Source organism: Entelurus aequoreus, linkage group LG02, assembly GCF_033978785.1.
Source record: "Entelurus aequoreus isolate RoL-2023_Sb linkage group LG02, RoL_Eaeq_v1.1, whole genome shotgun sequence".
In the NCBI taxonomy this organism is placed as follows: Eukaryota; Metazoa; Chordata; class Actinopteri; order Syngnathiformes; family Syngnathidae; genus Entelurus; species Entelurus aequoreus.
This window is the reverse complement of record NC_084732.1, coordinates 70,167,269-70,183,320: the sequence shown is the minus strand read 5'-3', so window position 1 is coordinate 70,183,320 and position 16,052 is coordinate 70,167,269. Positions and strand designations below refer to the sequence as shown.

General features: G+C 40.3%; 1 protein-coding gene across 3 annotated transcripts in view; it reads right to left on the bottom strand.

Moving 5' to 3' along the window:
• Positions 1–16,052, bottom strand: part of LOC133638682 (amyloid-beta A4 precursor protein-binding family A member 2-like) — a 175,057-nt gene that overhangs the window by 140,624 nt on the left and 18,381 nt on the right. For 2 of the 3 annotated variants that reach the window (XM_062031530.1, XM_062031565.1), the window contains exon 2: positions 5,536–5,592. The gene's annotated coding sequence lies outside the window, so the exon portion shown is untranslated. Of the gene's footprint in view, positions 1–5,531; positions 5,593–16,052 lie in introns of all 3 variants that reach the window. The other variant, XM_062031539.1, reaches the window with a different exon arrangement.

Sequence of the window (16,052 nt, the reverse complement as noted above, 5' to 3'; positions counted from 1 at the left end):
AGTGGGACGGGACTACAGAATTTTTACCGTGATTGCAGTACCATTTCTGGCCACATTATTACACATGGCACATTTAAATATAGGTTTAGAGAGCCCCCCCTTTAAAGATACTTTCACGAGGGACTACCTCCCATAGTGCATTGGAACACGTTGAAATGGACACTCCTCTGTTTGGCTGACGCACATGGACATAAGCGGTTGTCGAAGTAAGAAGTTGTCGACGTAACTAAAAATAGCCAGTGCGTGCCCATTTATATGTGACTTTCGCCATAGAAATAATGAGAATAAGAAAATACAACAAAACAAAGAATTTGAATTTGGGGTAGTTTGTTGAGATTAGTGCAATGATATATCGATTAAAACAATTGTTTTAATCAAGAAAAAAATCTATATTCTGTTGCTTCGAATAGTCATTTATTGGATCACAAGTAGTGCTTGGAACTTTAAACATGCAGATATAGAGTGCATAAAAGAGTGTTGTGGTGCCTTGATCTGTTTGGCAGCAAACAGCAAAGAGTTTTGTTGTATTTTTTTGTTTTTAATAATGCACACAATTTCGGTTTTTGGATAATTTAAATTGGTAATACTAACCTTCGGAAGTTTTACCACAATTATCATTATTACCTTTTATCATGTTAAAAGTGTAATTTCAATGTTAATGGTGTGCTTTTATTAGAAAAAAAGAATGAATATTATGTCAAGCAGAAAAATCTACTATTTTCCCTGAAATAGTTTATCCGAGTAATTGGATAAAACAACAAAATTCTCGAAAAACCAAGATTATTTGCACTTTTATAAATTTACGGACTGACTGGCGCCAGATCGCGAGTTTAAATGCTAACATGAAAACAAGAGACATTAGTGTTACATTACCCTACGTTACATTAACAAACAAGATACTCCAATCTAAATGTATTTAAACACATTGCTGTAGTGAATAAGCGGTAGAAAATGGATGGATGTCTGAGTAACTAAACGATTCAATTATGCACATTGAACCGACAAGCTGTGCTCTTTTAGAACAGAGTGATCTGTCTGGTATACAGAAAAAAAGAGACGGAGATGTTTTTTATGGTGCGTTTAAGGACCGCTGAAAAGAGTAGGACACAACGCCAGAAATAAAAAATAATATGTTTTATTTGTTACACACTTTTCATTTAAATACATCTTAAAATGCTACAGTACAAACCAATATATAAAATAATAAAACCTTAGTCATTAAAACAGATAAAATACTAAAACTAAAACATTATCAGTAAAGCATAAGAAAACCAAAAACATGCAAAATAGTGGGTTTTCGAACAGTGTGTCTATTTATTTTATTATTATTTTTTAATAGCTTGGTCAAAAGATTCCAGTGTGTGTATAAGTACCTTTTGAGCACATTTAACATCCATCCATCCATTTTCTAACGCTTATTCCCTTTGGGGTCGCGGGGGGCGCTGGAGCCTATCTCAACTGCTCAAGTTTGCGGATGACACCACCCTCATCGGGCTCATCTCGAATGGCGATGAGTCCGCCTACAGGAGAGAGGTGGACCGGCTGACGTCCTGGTGCAGCCTCAACAACCTGGAGCTGAACGCCCAGAAAACAGTGGAGATGATCATGGACTTCAGGAAAGTCACAGCCCCACCATCCCCCCTCACCCTGATTGACTCTCCCACCCCCGTCCCCATTGTGGACTCCTTCCGTTTCTTGGGCACCACCATCACCCAGGACCTCAAGTGGGAGCTGACCATCAGCTCCCTCATCAAGAAGGCCCAGCAGAGGATGTACTTCCTGCGGCAGCTGAGGAAACTTAAGGTGCCGACCGAGATGCTGGTGCAGTTTTACTCAGCCATCATAGAGTCCATCCTGACCTCCTCCATCACAGTGTGGTTCCCCGGCGCCACAGTCCATGATAAGAATAGACTGCAACGCATCGTACGTGCTGCGGAGAAGGTGATTGGCTGCAAGCTCCCATCCCTCCAGGACTTGTTCTCCTCCAGGACCAGGAGGCGTGTGGGTCGGATCACAGCTGACTCTTCTCACCCTGGACACACACTATTCTCCCCTCTCCCCTCAGGCAGGAGACTACGCTCCATCCAGACCCACACCTCCCGCCACCTGAACAGTTTTTTCCCCTCGGCCATCAGGCAAATGAACAAGAACTCCTAACAGCAGCTCCTTGAATTCCTTGAATCCCTTCTAAGTCTATCTGATAGCTCAGTCACAGCTCTTTTTATATCAAATATGTGTTATATGTGTTTTATGTCGCACGTTTGCACCAAGAAAAATTCCTAGTTTGTGAACCTGTTCTCAAACAATGGCAATAAAACTAAAACTATTCTGATTCTGAGCTACAATCGGGCGGAAGGCGGGGTACACCCTGGACAAGTCGCCACCTCATCGCAGGGCCAACACAGATAGACAGACAACATTCACACTCACATTCACACACTAGGGACCATTTAGTGTTGCCAATCAACCTATCCCCAGGTGCATGTCTTTAACAATACCGCAATAACAATGATAGCCGTGATCATTTTGGTCACAATAACCGTGATATAAAATGTTCATATCGTTACATCCCTAGTGCATTAATCAAATAACCTTGTGTTCGCCGCCACGCAGATCACAGCACCCACAACTTACCGCTGTCATATGCACTCTATTGGTGTAGCCGTGCAGAAACTATGTCCGCCTATTTAAACCAAATACACAACATCAGGTACCAATAGGTAAAATTAGTTGGTTTTGCATAATAGGGCCCCTTTAAGCAGGCACTTTAGGGCAGGGGTTCTTAAAGGCCTACTGAAACCCACTACTACCAACCACGCAGTCTGATAGTTTATATATCAATGATGAAATCTTAACATTGCAACACATGCCAATACGGCCGGGTTAACTTATAAAGTGCAATTTTAAAATTCCCGCCACACTTCCGGTTGAAAAACTCCTTTGGATATGATTTATGCGCGTGACGTCACAAAAGCAACGGAAGTGGTTGGACTCCATCGGACCCGATAGAAAAGCCTCTTGTTTTCTTCGACAAAATTCCACATTATTCTGGACATCTGTGTTGGTGAATCTTTTGCAATTTGTTTAATGAACAATGGAGACTGCAAAGAAGAACGTTGTAGGTGGGATCGATCGGTGTCTTAGCGGCTAAGTACAATACTGTAATATCTGTGATATTTGCATTAGTGTACTGTCTTTAAGGGTTTGGGGAACGCGCATGCGCGAGTGAGTTGGCGGAGAACTTGTGTGTGTGAGCGTGAGTTTTGGCTAACAGCAGCTTGTGTATGTGTGTGCGTTACTTTTTGAACTACAACCAGTTACCGCTTTTTAATAAAGCGATTGAGCAGCGCTTCCTCGTCTGTGTGACTCCTTCTCCACTGCGGGGCATTACAATACTTACAGCAACACAACAAGGACTACTTACTACCCCTAGCCGATGCTTGCCGGCAAACCCACGGATGAAGTCCTTCGTCGTTCCGTTGATCGCTGGAATGCAGGTGAGCACGGCTGTTGATGGGTTTCTATCTTCATTTGAGAACGATGCTACGCGCTAGCTCAGTAGCTAAGTGTGTCACCGATGTATTGTCTTGGAGATAAGTCACTTTAAATGTCCATTTCGCGTGCTCGACTCTCATTTTCAAGAGGATATAGTATCCGAGGTGGTTTAAAATACAAATCCGTGATTCACAATAGAAAAAGGAGAGAGTACATAGTTCTGTGAGGTCTGGTTGCTAAGTTAGCTTCAATGGCGTCGTTAGCACAGCATTGTTAACCTTCGCCAGCCTGGAAATCATGAACCGTGTATTTACATGTCCACGGTTTAATAGTATTGTTGATTTTCTATCTATCCTTCCAGTCAGGGGTTTATTTATTTTGTTTCTATCTTCATTTGAGAACGATGCTATCGCGCTAGCTCAGTAGCTAAGTGTGTCACCGATGTATTGTCTTGGAGATAAAAGTCACTTTAAATGTCCATTTCTCGTGCTCGACTCTCATTTTCAAGAGGATATAGTATCCGAGGTGGTTTAAAATACAAATCCGTGATTCACAATAGAAAAAGGAGAGAGTACATAGTTCTGTGAGGTCTGGTTGCTAAGTTAGCTTCAATGGGGTCGTTAGCACAGCATTGTTAACCTTCGCCCGCCTGGAAAGCATTAACCGTGTATTTACATGTCCACGGTTTAATAGTATTGTTGATTTTCTATCTATCCTTCCAGTCAGGGGTTTATTTATTTTGTTTCTATCTTCATTTGAGAACGATGCTATCGCGCTAGCTCAGTAGCTAAGTGTGTCACCGATGTATTGTCTTGGAGATAAGTCACTTTAAATGTCCATTTCGCGTGCTCGACTCTCATTTTCAAGAGGATATAGTATCCGAGGTGGTTTAAAATACAAATCCGTGATTCACAATAGAAAAAGGAGAGAGTACATAGTTCTGTGAGGTCTGGTTGCTAAGTTGCTAAGTTAGCTTCAATGGCGTCGTTAGCACAGCATTGTTAACCTTCGCCAGCCTGGAAAGCTCCATTGTAAACAACGGGGAATTGTGAGGAATACTAGCTCCTGTGACGTCACGCTACTTCCGGTACAGGCAAGGCTTTTTTTTATCAGCGAGCAAAAGTTGCGAACTTTATCGTCGATTTTCTCTACTAAATCCTTTCAGCAAAAATATGGCAATATCGCGAAATGATCAAGTATGACACATAGAATGGATCTGCTATTCCCGTTTAAATAAAAAAAAATCATTTCAGTAGGCCTTTAACCTTTTTGATCTCGGGACCCAACTTTTCCACTATGTGGGGCCAAGGGCCCACTCAAATATTAACAATTAATTAGTAATGTTACTCTTGATTTGAATCATATTCAATAATTATATCTAACCTGCTTACAGTTTAACAGGATAAACCATGTCAAATGATATGGAAACGTGTTAATCCCAAAGATCATTATCAAGGCTTTGGTCAGACTGATTACAAAATAAATACTAATCAAATATACCACCCCAGAAGGGACTCAGAAAAACTAAAATAAATACATTCTAACTAAATGAATAATAAATAATAATATATATGTTTCTTAAACTGTCATTAAAATTTAAGTGCAGATGTAAATACAGCTTCACCACTTTAGTCATAATTTTTGCGCCAAGGAAACTTTTTTTGCTTGTTTGTTTGACATTGTCATTACTGCCACAAGTGGTGGAAATGTCTATTACAACTGAGTACAGCTGCGGCCCATAGGGACCACGATGGGCCACAGCCCAATGGTTAAGAAACACTGCTTTAGGGCACAGTAGGTATTGACTTAGCTGGGTTGTCAACATTAACGAGGTCGACCTAAATGGGTTCCACTGTATCATATCCTCTCCCTTTTTGTTCTGTTTTGTTGGAGTTACAAATTTCAGAAAAACACAAACGTCCACTGCAGAGGACGCTGGTCCTCGATATCACACCTTAGACCACCTCGCTGCAGGAAACATCACATTCTTGAAAATAACACTGTAAAAGTCAGTCAGCTGAGAGTACTGAACTCACATACTGTATATCTGCAGGTTGGATGGGAGGAACTGCTGTACTTTTCACTCCAGGCAATGACCTAAAACAGACAACCAGAGAGAATTAAGGTGAGCATCAAACAAAAAAGACGATCACTACAGAACAAAGAATGCATTTGTATCCTGTATTCCTTTTGTAGGTCATCAAATATAAACCTAAATTAGAGGATTTATCCTTTCATGCTTTTAGGTCTTTAGAAAATGCTTCAGAGTACATCAGAGTTTTGGATCACCAAATCAAAAAACAAAGATAAGAAGCTACTTCTTGTTATTGTGGCCAAACAACTCAATTTGTGTTTCGTCTGAACATAAAAGGTTTTCTCAGAAGGCATCTGGCATGTCCAACATTGTGTCAATTTCGGGACAGGGTCTTCTTTCACCTTAACCTTTACCATTATACTGGAAGGGGGCTTGGTCTTAGTGAATCTGTATGGAACCTTAATTGATATATTTTTTTTAATATAAAAGATAAAGGTAATCATACATATCTAGCAAGGAGCAGATGCATTAAACCCATTCTATGACTCTGCTATGTGTAAATCCATACCGTCGCTCTTGAATTTTCTTCAAGACCTTGGCAAAATTGTGTCATATTCAAATCATTTATGGATACGAACGCGCTATTGTTTGCTTGAAATCAGCAGTTGTTTACAATTGACCAATTTATGCAAGTCTACAATGCTCTTTCTTAGAGATTCATTGAGTTCCTTGTGACTTTTCCAATGATTTGAAAAGTTGGTCGATCCAACAAATGCTGTCAAACTAATCTTTTCATGCAGTCAATGAGACACTACCAGCTGTGACCCGTTCGGAAATTTCATTGGTCGGATGTGACGAGATTAATGTATTGGCGGCATGTGAACCAGGAAAAATCCAAAAATTAGCAGTAACATAGTTTAAGCGCAGGGTTGAAAGCTTGGGAAAATAGTAGTGGCTTGTAGTGTAGTCCGGAAATTACGGTAGATGGAGTTTTTCAATGGGGTTAAAAACTCAATTTATTTTTTTCTAAAATATGGCCAAATTGGAGAAACTAAACATATACTGTATTTAACTTAAAATTATTTAATTTTCTCAAAATTCAACAGTGTGCCTTATAATCTGGTGCACCCTACGTTTGTATTAAGTCTGGTTGTGTTTACTGACCTCAAATCAATTTTATGTGGTATATAGTGTAATGATAAGTGTGACCAGTAGACGGCAGTCACACAAGAGATACTTGTGGACTGCAGATTGACGCTTGTTCAATAAATTACACTAGCAAGCAAGAGAAAAACATTGATGTTTCATTGACAATATAGAACATTACACACAGCGCACGAAAATCTGTCAAAATGTTTTAGTATGACTTTGGTAAGGTACAAAGCCGCACTGCTTCACAAGTATTACGGCTACCGTAGTCAGATGTACTGTGCTTCAACATATGGGCATTATTATGGTGTGTATAATAACCCCAAAATGCTTATCTCAAAATTAGGAGACATATCATCTGGCGTTTAGTTTCGCCCTATGATGCAAAACCAATTTTTTTTACCTATTGGTACCGGTTGTTGTGCATTTGGGATTTGTTTAAGTCCCAAGAATTTACGCGCATTCGCCAGTGTAGTCCACGCCGTATTCAATAAGCTCCTTTTTATTCTATCGTCTTGTTGTGGGGCATTCATTCTTCCTTAATGACATGTCTCCAGTAATACAGAGTAGTTTATAGTTCAAACTTAATCTGTCAGCAGTCTCGCTATGGAAGCGCTAAAAACTGCAACATGGCTGACGGGTAGAAGACACATGAACAAGACCGCCCACCAAAAGGCGCATGCTGACGAGACGGTCAGAAAGTGGCTTAAAAACGGTCTGTAAAACCTAATCTATGCAAAATGTTGACCAAAGAACCACCATTACATGTTATGTAGACCACAAGGAAGTGTTTTAAATGTAGATAATAAATCATAATATGACCCCTTTAATGCGCCTTATTATCCGGTGCGCCTTATATATGAAAAGCACTGAATGAATGATGCATGACAAGCAGTTTATTCTGGTCTATTAATGTTGTTGTTTGTGCAGGTTTATGTGTTCAATAAATAATAATCATGGTTTTATATCATTTGACATGGTTTAGACCTGTTAAACCGTAATCAAGTTAGATATAATTGTTGAATACGATAAACAGCAAAGGTATAAGATTACAAATTCAGGGTTAATATTAGTGTGTACAGGAAAAGTTGGGCCCGGAGTATCTAGAGAAAAACCCCCAAGCTTGCAAACGCCACACAGAGATGCTCCAAATGAGTTTTTAACCCATAATCTCCTAACAGTGAGGTTGATATGCTCACCACTAAACCACCATGCATCCCCAATATGTTCATTTGAATACATAAGATAACATAAAAACATAACATCGTCATTGTTTATTTTAATTAAACCAAATCTGTCATGACATTTACAGCCAAAAAAAGCATCTTGATCTTATATTCTACACGGTAACTGAGCAAGTCTTGTATTATGCTCGCCTGACATCACACAAATAATGACTCATAATCTATGTTGTTAGTCAACAAACATGCCTTGCTGTGCATACAATAGATTGAGAGACAGGTACTGGAAAGCACTTGTGCATTCCGCCCACTTCTCATTTGACATGCTTGAACAATAACCATCAATGGAAAAACATTTACTTAATGCATCTATTGACAATACTGTATAGTACAATGTGTCACCCCAAAGGGGACATTTACTTAATGGCAATTTCCCTGCACAGCCTACCAATGAAAGCAGCAGGTGAGTTTCTCTGCACATCTAAATGCTAATGTTTCCTGCTTTCAAAACAACTGCAGACACTAATCGACTGCATTGCTGAATATCAACAACAAGGATGACTTACAGTACCAAGAGAGGAAGGAATCACCACGGAGGTATCATTGTATTGTCACAGCTGTTGTCCAGTTTGTCTGGTTTGCTCTAGCTAAATGACTTTTCAAACTAATGTCAATTGCAAATGGAAGAGGCAAACATTCCTACTGTAAGCCAGGGATGTTCAAACTTTTTCAACGGAGGGCCGCACACTAAAAAAAATCAAAGTATGTGGGGGCCATTCTGATACTTTCAAAACCAAAACAATATATGGTTCTTTTTATAAACATTTAAGGCTCCCCTCAAGTTTGGTCCCGGGGAGTTTCCTTCTGTGACGGCATGCTGATACAATTTCGCTGCGCTTGTTGAGGGATGACAAGTCTGGACGGTATATGATAAACAGTTTCTCTTTTAAGCATAGGTTGCATCTTTTGTTACCACTGTTGTAAGGTGTGCTGGATGCAAGAATTTGCCATGTTATTGAGTATTCAACATTATTGTCTTTGAGATTCCAAATGTGTTTGCTGAGTTCTGTAGTGTTCCGGAGTCTTTTGCATCTGAAAGAAGCCTTGTGATTGTTCCATCTGGTTTTGAATTCTCCCTCAGTTAATCCTACATATGTGTCGGATGTGTTCATGTCCTTGCATATTACCTTTGCTTGGTAAACGACTGATGATTGTAAGCACCCCCCGTTGAGAGGGCAATCAGGTTTCTTGCGGCAGTTACAGTCTTTGTCGGTTTTGGAGTCGTTCTGCCTGGTGGTGGGCGGCTCCTTTTCAATTGCTTTATTGTGGTTTGAAATGATTTGTCGCATGTTGTTCATGCAGCTGTAGTTCAATTTAATGTTGTTCTTGTTAAATACTTTTCTTAGGGTGTTGCCTTTGGGTAAGTGTTTGTCGATCAGGGTGAGGAATTTGTGGCCAATATTAGTTGAGACGTTTTTGCTGTATGGGGGGTTGTACCAGATAATGTTGTTTCGTTTTCTGCTCCTTTTTGGTTGGTTTCCTGGCGTGGGTTCGTAGGTGAGGGTGAAGTTGTATCCGCATTCATCAAGTGCTTTTTGGTACGGGGAGGTTGCTTTGTCGAATTCAGCTTTGCTAGATGACAGCATCGATAGTCTTTTATTAATTCCGGTAGGTATTCTTTTCGTGGTGGTGGGTGGGTGGTTGCTGTTATGGTGCACGTATTGAAGTGTTGTGTTGGGTTTCGTGAATGGTTGGTAGCTGTTATTCCTCAGGTTGAAAGTGATGTCGAGGAAGTTGACGGTTTGCTTGTTGGCTTCAATCGTGATCCGTAGACGGCTCTCTTTGAAGATTTGGCATATACGCTTCTTGGTATTCTCGCTGCTCCTTGGCGAGGCGCGACACACTGCCAGTCCGTCATCACGGTAAATACCAAGGTTCAGGTTGAGGCTAGCGAGCTGGGAGAGGAGGAAACTCCCAACAAGTTTGCACGTTTCTGCTCCGTCAAAACTCCCCATAGTGACGTCGAATGTTGAATTGTTCTTTTTTTGCCATGGTGTACCGTTGCGCAACGGTACACCAATTATACGTTTCATGTTTTTTGGTTTGTTTGTTTTATGCCCTTTTTGTCAAAGAAAACATTGTTTTTTATACGACAAACACACAAAATATGTAACATGTTCTCCAAAAAATATTTCAAAGTGAAATTTTAGACCTGAAGTAATTGGACCCTTGAATAGCTCAATTATTGTAAACATCGATTTTGATTCATTATTATTTTTTGACAAATGACGACTTAAAAAACAGTCTGCAAGGTAGCTTTGTGTTATAAAGGTTAAAATTGAAACTTTTTCTTGCTACATTTCACCTGTTTGCTCTTTTATGTTTTTTTTCTCTCTTTATTAATAGTATTTTTAGAATGTGCAGATTAATAAAAGAAGGTAGCCAGTGCGGCCCACGTTAAACAAATTAGCCGTGGGCCGCAAATGGCCCGCAGGCCACACTTTGGACACCCCTGACCTAAACAAACATCAAGAAAACTTCAGACACATACCAGTCCGAAGCCACGTGTACATGGACAACATTTATTTACTGTGATCATCAATTGGATTAGAATGTTACTGTGTACATGGACCCTGCAAAAAAGTATCTGATTAGGACGTGCATTTTCATGCATCACACCATGGATCGGAATGTTTTACTTTGATATGCGCAGAACCTAAGATAAACGGAAAGGTGTGTTATTATTTGTGCTATGGCGCCATCTTTTGGAGATGTTTGCTCACTGCAGGTGCTGAAGAAGCAGTGACTTCCACTGTTATCAAACATGGCTTTGTGCAATTCAGCTTGTCTGACGTCACAGTATTTATTTATCATTTTTTCCTTCTGTTCACTACTTTTGTCTTACCTCTCTTTTTGAAATGTAGCTGTTCTGTGCTTTGTATGTTGTGATTATGTACGGGTTGCGGCCTGTCTTCATGTTTCAACATTCTGTGTATGTGTTTGAGGCTAGCAATTAGCACTTGGAGTAGCTGTAATGTTGTGAATAAAACAGCTCGTTAAGACAACAACTGGCTACCTTCTTTTATTGTTACATCGACACATGACACTCCATACCATACTTTTGTTTTTGCCTCTCTCGTTTTAAAGCGACATCCATCCATCCATTTTCTACCGCTTATTCCCTTCGGGGTCGCGGGGGGCGCTGGAGCGTATCTCAGCTACAATCGGGCGGAAGGCGGGGTACACCCTGGACAAGTCGCCACCTCATCGCAGGGCCAACACAGATAGACAGACAACATTCACACTCATATTCACACACTAGGGCCAATTTAGTGTTGCCAATCAACCTATCAACATACTCAATAGTATATAACGCTATGTCTGTACATGTTGAATGTGGGAGACAGCAGCAAGCCAATCTCTTTATTCCGAGACTATCAAATGTGGTCCCCCCCTCCACCATAGCTAACATCAAAGACATGCGCATTAAGGATAATTCTAACCCGAATTGTGTTTTCATGCTCTACAATCCGAAGGAATTTCGGCATAAACCACCCGTCTCGATCGGAATAAAATTTTGATCCGATTTTGATCGGGTCAGACCATTCCAAATGGCGTGTTTACATGAAGCAATTTTATTTAGGTTAGGCTTTCAATCCGATTAAATGTGTCCATGTGCACATAGTTATAGATTGTTAACTGTACAGGAATGCATGGAAGTGCACTTTATAAATATTCAATATTGCAAAAGATTTTTAGACAATGCTTAAAAAGCAGATACAATATATTCTTTCTTGAAAGCTGCGGCAAAAGGAACTTTTTTTGCAGCCGGCGTTGGGGCAGATTTTTTAGCAGCGCAAGCGTATTCCCAGGCTTTAAAAACCCTGTAGTATCCCTGCTGATGTTTCAAGTTTATGTGAAGGTTTGATATGCTGAAGCTCAATGTTTTCCCGTCCTTGCGGAATGTTTGCAGAACATTCGGTGCAAATAGCACGCAAAAAGGGGTTATCTTTCCTCATTACAGCATTTTTAAAATTATTATTATTTGGACTTATCTGTCTGATGTTATAATTATTGTGCACCCCTGCTTCAAAATGTACTTAATGGTCAAAATGTTCTGCATTAACCCAAATCAAACAAATTGATTAATTTTAAACAGGGTTATTTTTCAATGCCTCTCTTCTTGAATGTTGTCCATAATTAATGCAGGTATGAATGTGTTCCTCGAGGCTCAGTTGCACAAGGGAACTCTTTGGTCTTTCTTTCATTTAGGTATGTTCGCTCTACTCCCAATGTGATTTGTCAGCGTGAAACTGATTTAGACTCACTCATTTACATGAAAATGCAATTAAAGCAACGAAAAGGATGTGCACATATTACATTACTAAGGAATATCACTACCCAAGGGGATTTTAAAATCAACAATGTAAAAGTTAGTTTCCGATTGGACCCATCTATTAACAACTGCAGTTTCTAAGAACATCAGTTCAAAGAATTAAGTCCAACCTATGTGGATGTGTGCCACTTCAACTGCCAAGAAGACCCATACTGTCACCCTTTAGATGAAAGGACATTGGTTTGAGTGTTCTAGAACAACCAAGGAACCACAAGCCTGCCATAAACTGGAAACTACTGGATCACCCATGTTACTGTCCACAGTGAAGCCAGTTTTACCTGCCATGGACTGAAATGTAAAACACCTCTTCTACGTACTCATGAGGTAAACATTTAAAATCTAAAAACATTGTACCAATTATTAAGCATGGTGGTAGACACTAGATTACCTCCAAATTCCCCAATTTCACCTCAAATCATAGCGATAGACACATATTTGATATCAATGAAAAATGTGTTCAATAATGCGTTATATTTGTTTTTTTCTTTGTCGGAAAAAAACGTAGTTTGTGAAGCAAGGTTGGTTGCATGAACAAAAGCACTCGCTCTCTGGTAATTTAACAATGCAGGAAGTGATCTCTGATCAGTGGGACTGACATTTTAACAGCCAGTCAGGTAACAGTATTAACTTGTTGTCTCGTAGTTGATTCTTTGCATAGAAGTGAGAAGAGAAACTAAAAATGAGTGCTGCAGAGAGCGAAAAATTGTCAATCAAACAGGAAAATTCACCTCGACAGTGTCAGTTTTTTGGATTTTTTGAAAGCGGACCGTAGTCAGACCAATGTGGTCTGTTAATTATGCAAGGCTCTTGTCCCCATCAATATCGGTAATACCAGAAATAGTTCTTCTCAAGTTTCTCTTTGTTTACATTTTTACACTTTGCACTATTTTGTTACATTTTATTAAGCATTTCTTATGTGTTTCTTATTTTTGCAGCTTTTTAAAAGAGATTATTATTAAGTGTTCAATGTGATTTTAGAATTTTGTTTACATTGATTACGTTTTTTCCATGGTTGTGTTGACATTTCCTTTGCTTTCTGCCTTGATCGCTGAGGGGATTATAATCAGAGGAAGGTTACATTTCAAATGAAAATATTTACATCTAATATACTTTTCTTCTGGTCCTTATTTTTGATAGATTATAAAAAAATATCAGTATTTTAACTATTGTCATACAATTTTGAGCCATATCGCCCAGCTCTACTAAAGACACATAAAAACTGGGTTTGGAATGGATAATGCAGGCAATAATTAAGCTTCTGAAATGTCCAGGGATGTGAGCATTCTTTGAGAGAAGAAAAGGGGAAAATTGAGAGGAAAAAAGGAATACTTTTTTTAGTAGATAATTTACTAACAATATTATAATTGAAAATGTAATGTAAAGTTCTATAACATGCAAGCAAAGAACTTAGAAAGTGTTTCCCATTTGGCAACTCCATCCTGTAGCAACGCCCCCTTGGGTAAAATACAATCACTCACGTCAAAAACATATCCCTGGCTACTAATAAATACTCTAGAACTATAACTGGTTCGGAACTAACAATGTTCGGATTGTAATCATCCAAATATGATTAGCAACAAAGTGGACAGCCATCCACGCTGTGGTTGAGAAAAATAATAGACGTAGTTAGCTAGAATTGAGTGAGCTTGTTTCGGTGCTCCTGATCGTCTCCTCGTCCTCTAACTCAGTGTGGCGTGTAGGCAAGAGGAACAGCGAGTACCTGCGGTTGAGGCCATGATTCAACAACTTATTTTAAGGTCGCATTTTTATGGATATTTCATTAAAAAAAACCATAAGTGATATTTTGACAAATTTCATATGCTTGAATATTCTTCCCAAAGCTCCAAACCTAATAAAACATTTGTAGACCATGTCCGTGCCAGAAAAGCAAACTTTTTAACGAACCAATATTGCGAAGACGAGTGGTCAAAAATACAGCCAAAAAGCATCTGGTCAAAGTGAAACTTGGGTTACTTTAGTACTAAAACAGGCGTCTTCATCTACACAGGTTGGCTCACATTGTTTGGTTGGCAGCAATTAAGTATTTTTCTGACCATAGAGCGCACAGGATTATGAGGCGCACTGCAGAGGAGAGGGTCTATTCAGGTCTATTTTTATACAAAAGGCGCACCGAATTATAAGGTGCATTAAAGGGCTCATATTATGATTTTTTTCCACATTTAAAACAAATCCTTGTGGTCTGCATAACATGTAATGGTGGTTATTTGCACCAATGTTGCACATATTATGTTTTACAGACCATCTTCAAGCTGCTTTTTGACCGTCTCTTCAGGATGCGCCGTTTTGTGGGCAGTCTAATTTACGTGCCTCCACTTCGACAGTGTCTTCTCTCCATTATATTTGTTGTACCGGTAGTTGTTAGTGCGTCCATAGCAAGTCTACTGACAGATATAAGTTAGAACTGTACGCTATTTTGTATTGACAATGGCAATAGCGGAGAATGAATACCTGAAAAACCTCCTCGACCTCCACGCCCCTGTTAAAACCCGTACAGTCACCTTCTCACACTCAGCCCCCTGGTTCACACCCGAGCTGAGGAAAATGAAGACGGCCGGGCGGGCTCTGGAGCGGCGGCGAAACTCCACTGGGCTAACTGTCCACAGACAGGCCTTTAGGGAACACCAAAAGGCCTTTGCAAGATCTCTCAGGGAGGCACAGTTACAATTTTACTCCAACATAATCAACAAAAACCCTGGCAACTCTAAAACACTCTTCTCCACCGTCAACCACTTTCTGCAACCACAATCCTCCAAACACCATAACACAACAGCTGATCAATGCAACACTTACCTTGAGTTCTTCAGAACTAAGGTAGACAACATCCGCTCCCTCCTTTCTGGCCCCGTCACTCAAATTGTCCCAACCATCGTCCCACTGCCTCTGATCCCTAACCCCCTCTCATCTTTCACCAGCACTACACAGCATGAGATTGAGGACATTGTCAGAGGAATGAAGCCCTCTACCTGTGCTCTGGACCCTCTTCCCACCACCCTAGTCAAAACCAACATCTGTACAATAAGCCCCCTGATCACCAACATCATCAACCTCTCCTTTCAGACCGGATACATTCCACTAACTCTTAAGACCGCCATCCTCACCCCCTCTTCTTAAAAAACCCTCCCTCGACCCAGACACCCTCTCCAACTACAGGCCCATCTCAAACCTACCATTCCTCTCTAAAATACTGGAGAAAGTAGTCTCCTCACAGCTTCAAACTCATCTCAAACTCAACAACATTAGCGAAAAATTTAAATCTGGTTTCCGTTCTGCCCACAGTACAGAAACCGCCCTGGTCAGGGTCACTAACGACTTCCTGATGGCGGCGGATGCCGGCTCCCCCTCTCTGTTAATCCTACTGGACCTTACAGCCGCATTTGACGCTGTCGACCACAACATCCTAATCAGTCGCCTTCAATCCACCATCGGTCTCAACAAAACAGCACTACAGTGGTTCAAGTCCTACATCTCCGGTCGGTCAGAATATGTCTCCCTGGGACAGGGGTCGGCAACCCGCGGCTCCGGAGCCGCATGCGGCTCCTTGACCACTCTGATGCGGCTCAGCTACATACATGCCGACCCCTCCGATTTTCCCAGGAGATTTATGGATGTTAGTGTCTCTCATAGACTACTCTCAGGGTAAAAATAATTCTATTTACACTCTAATTACTATATAAAGGGCGTGCCCTAATTGCACCGCAGTAATTGTCCTCTATAGCATTTACATACAGTGTGCCAGTCGAGCCACATGTTGCATGTTGTTATTACTTGCACACAC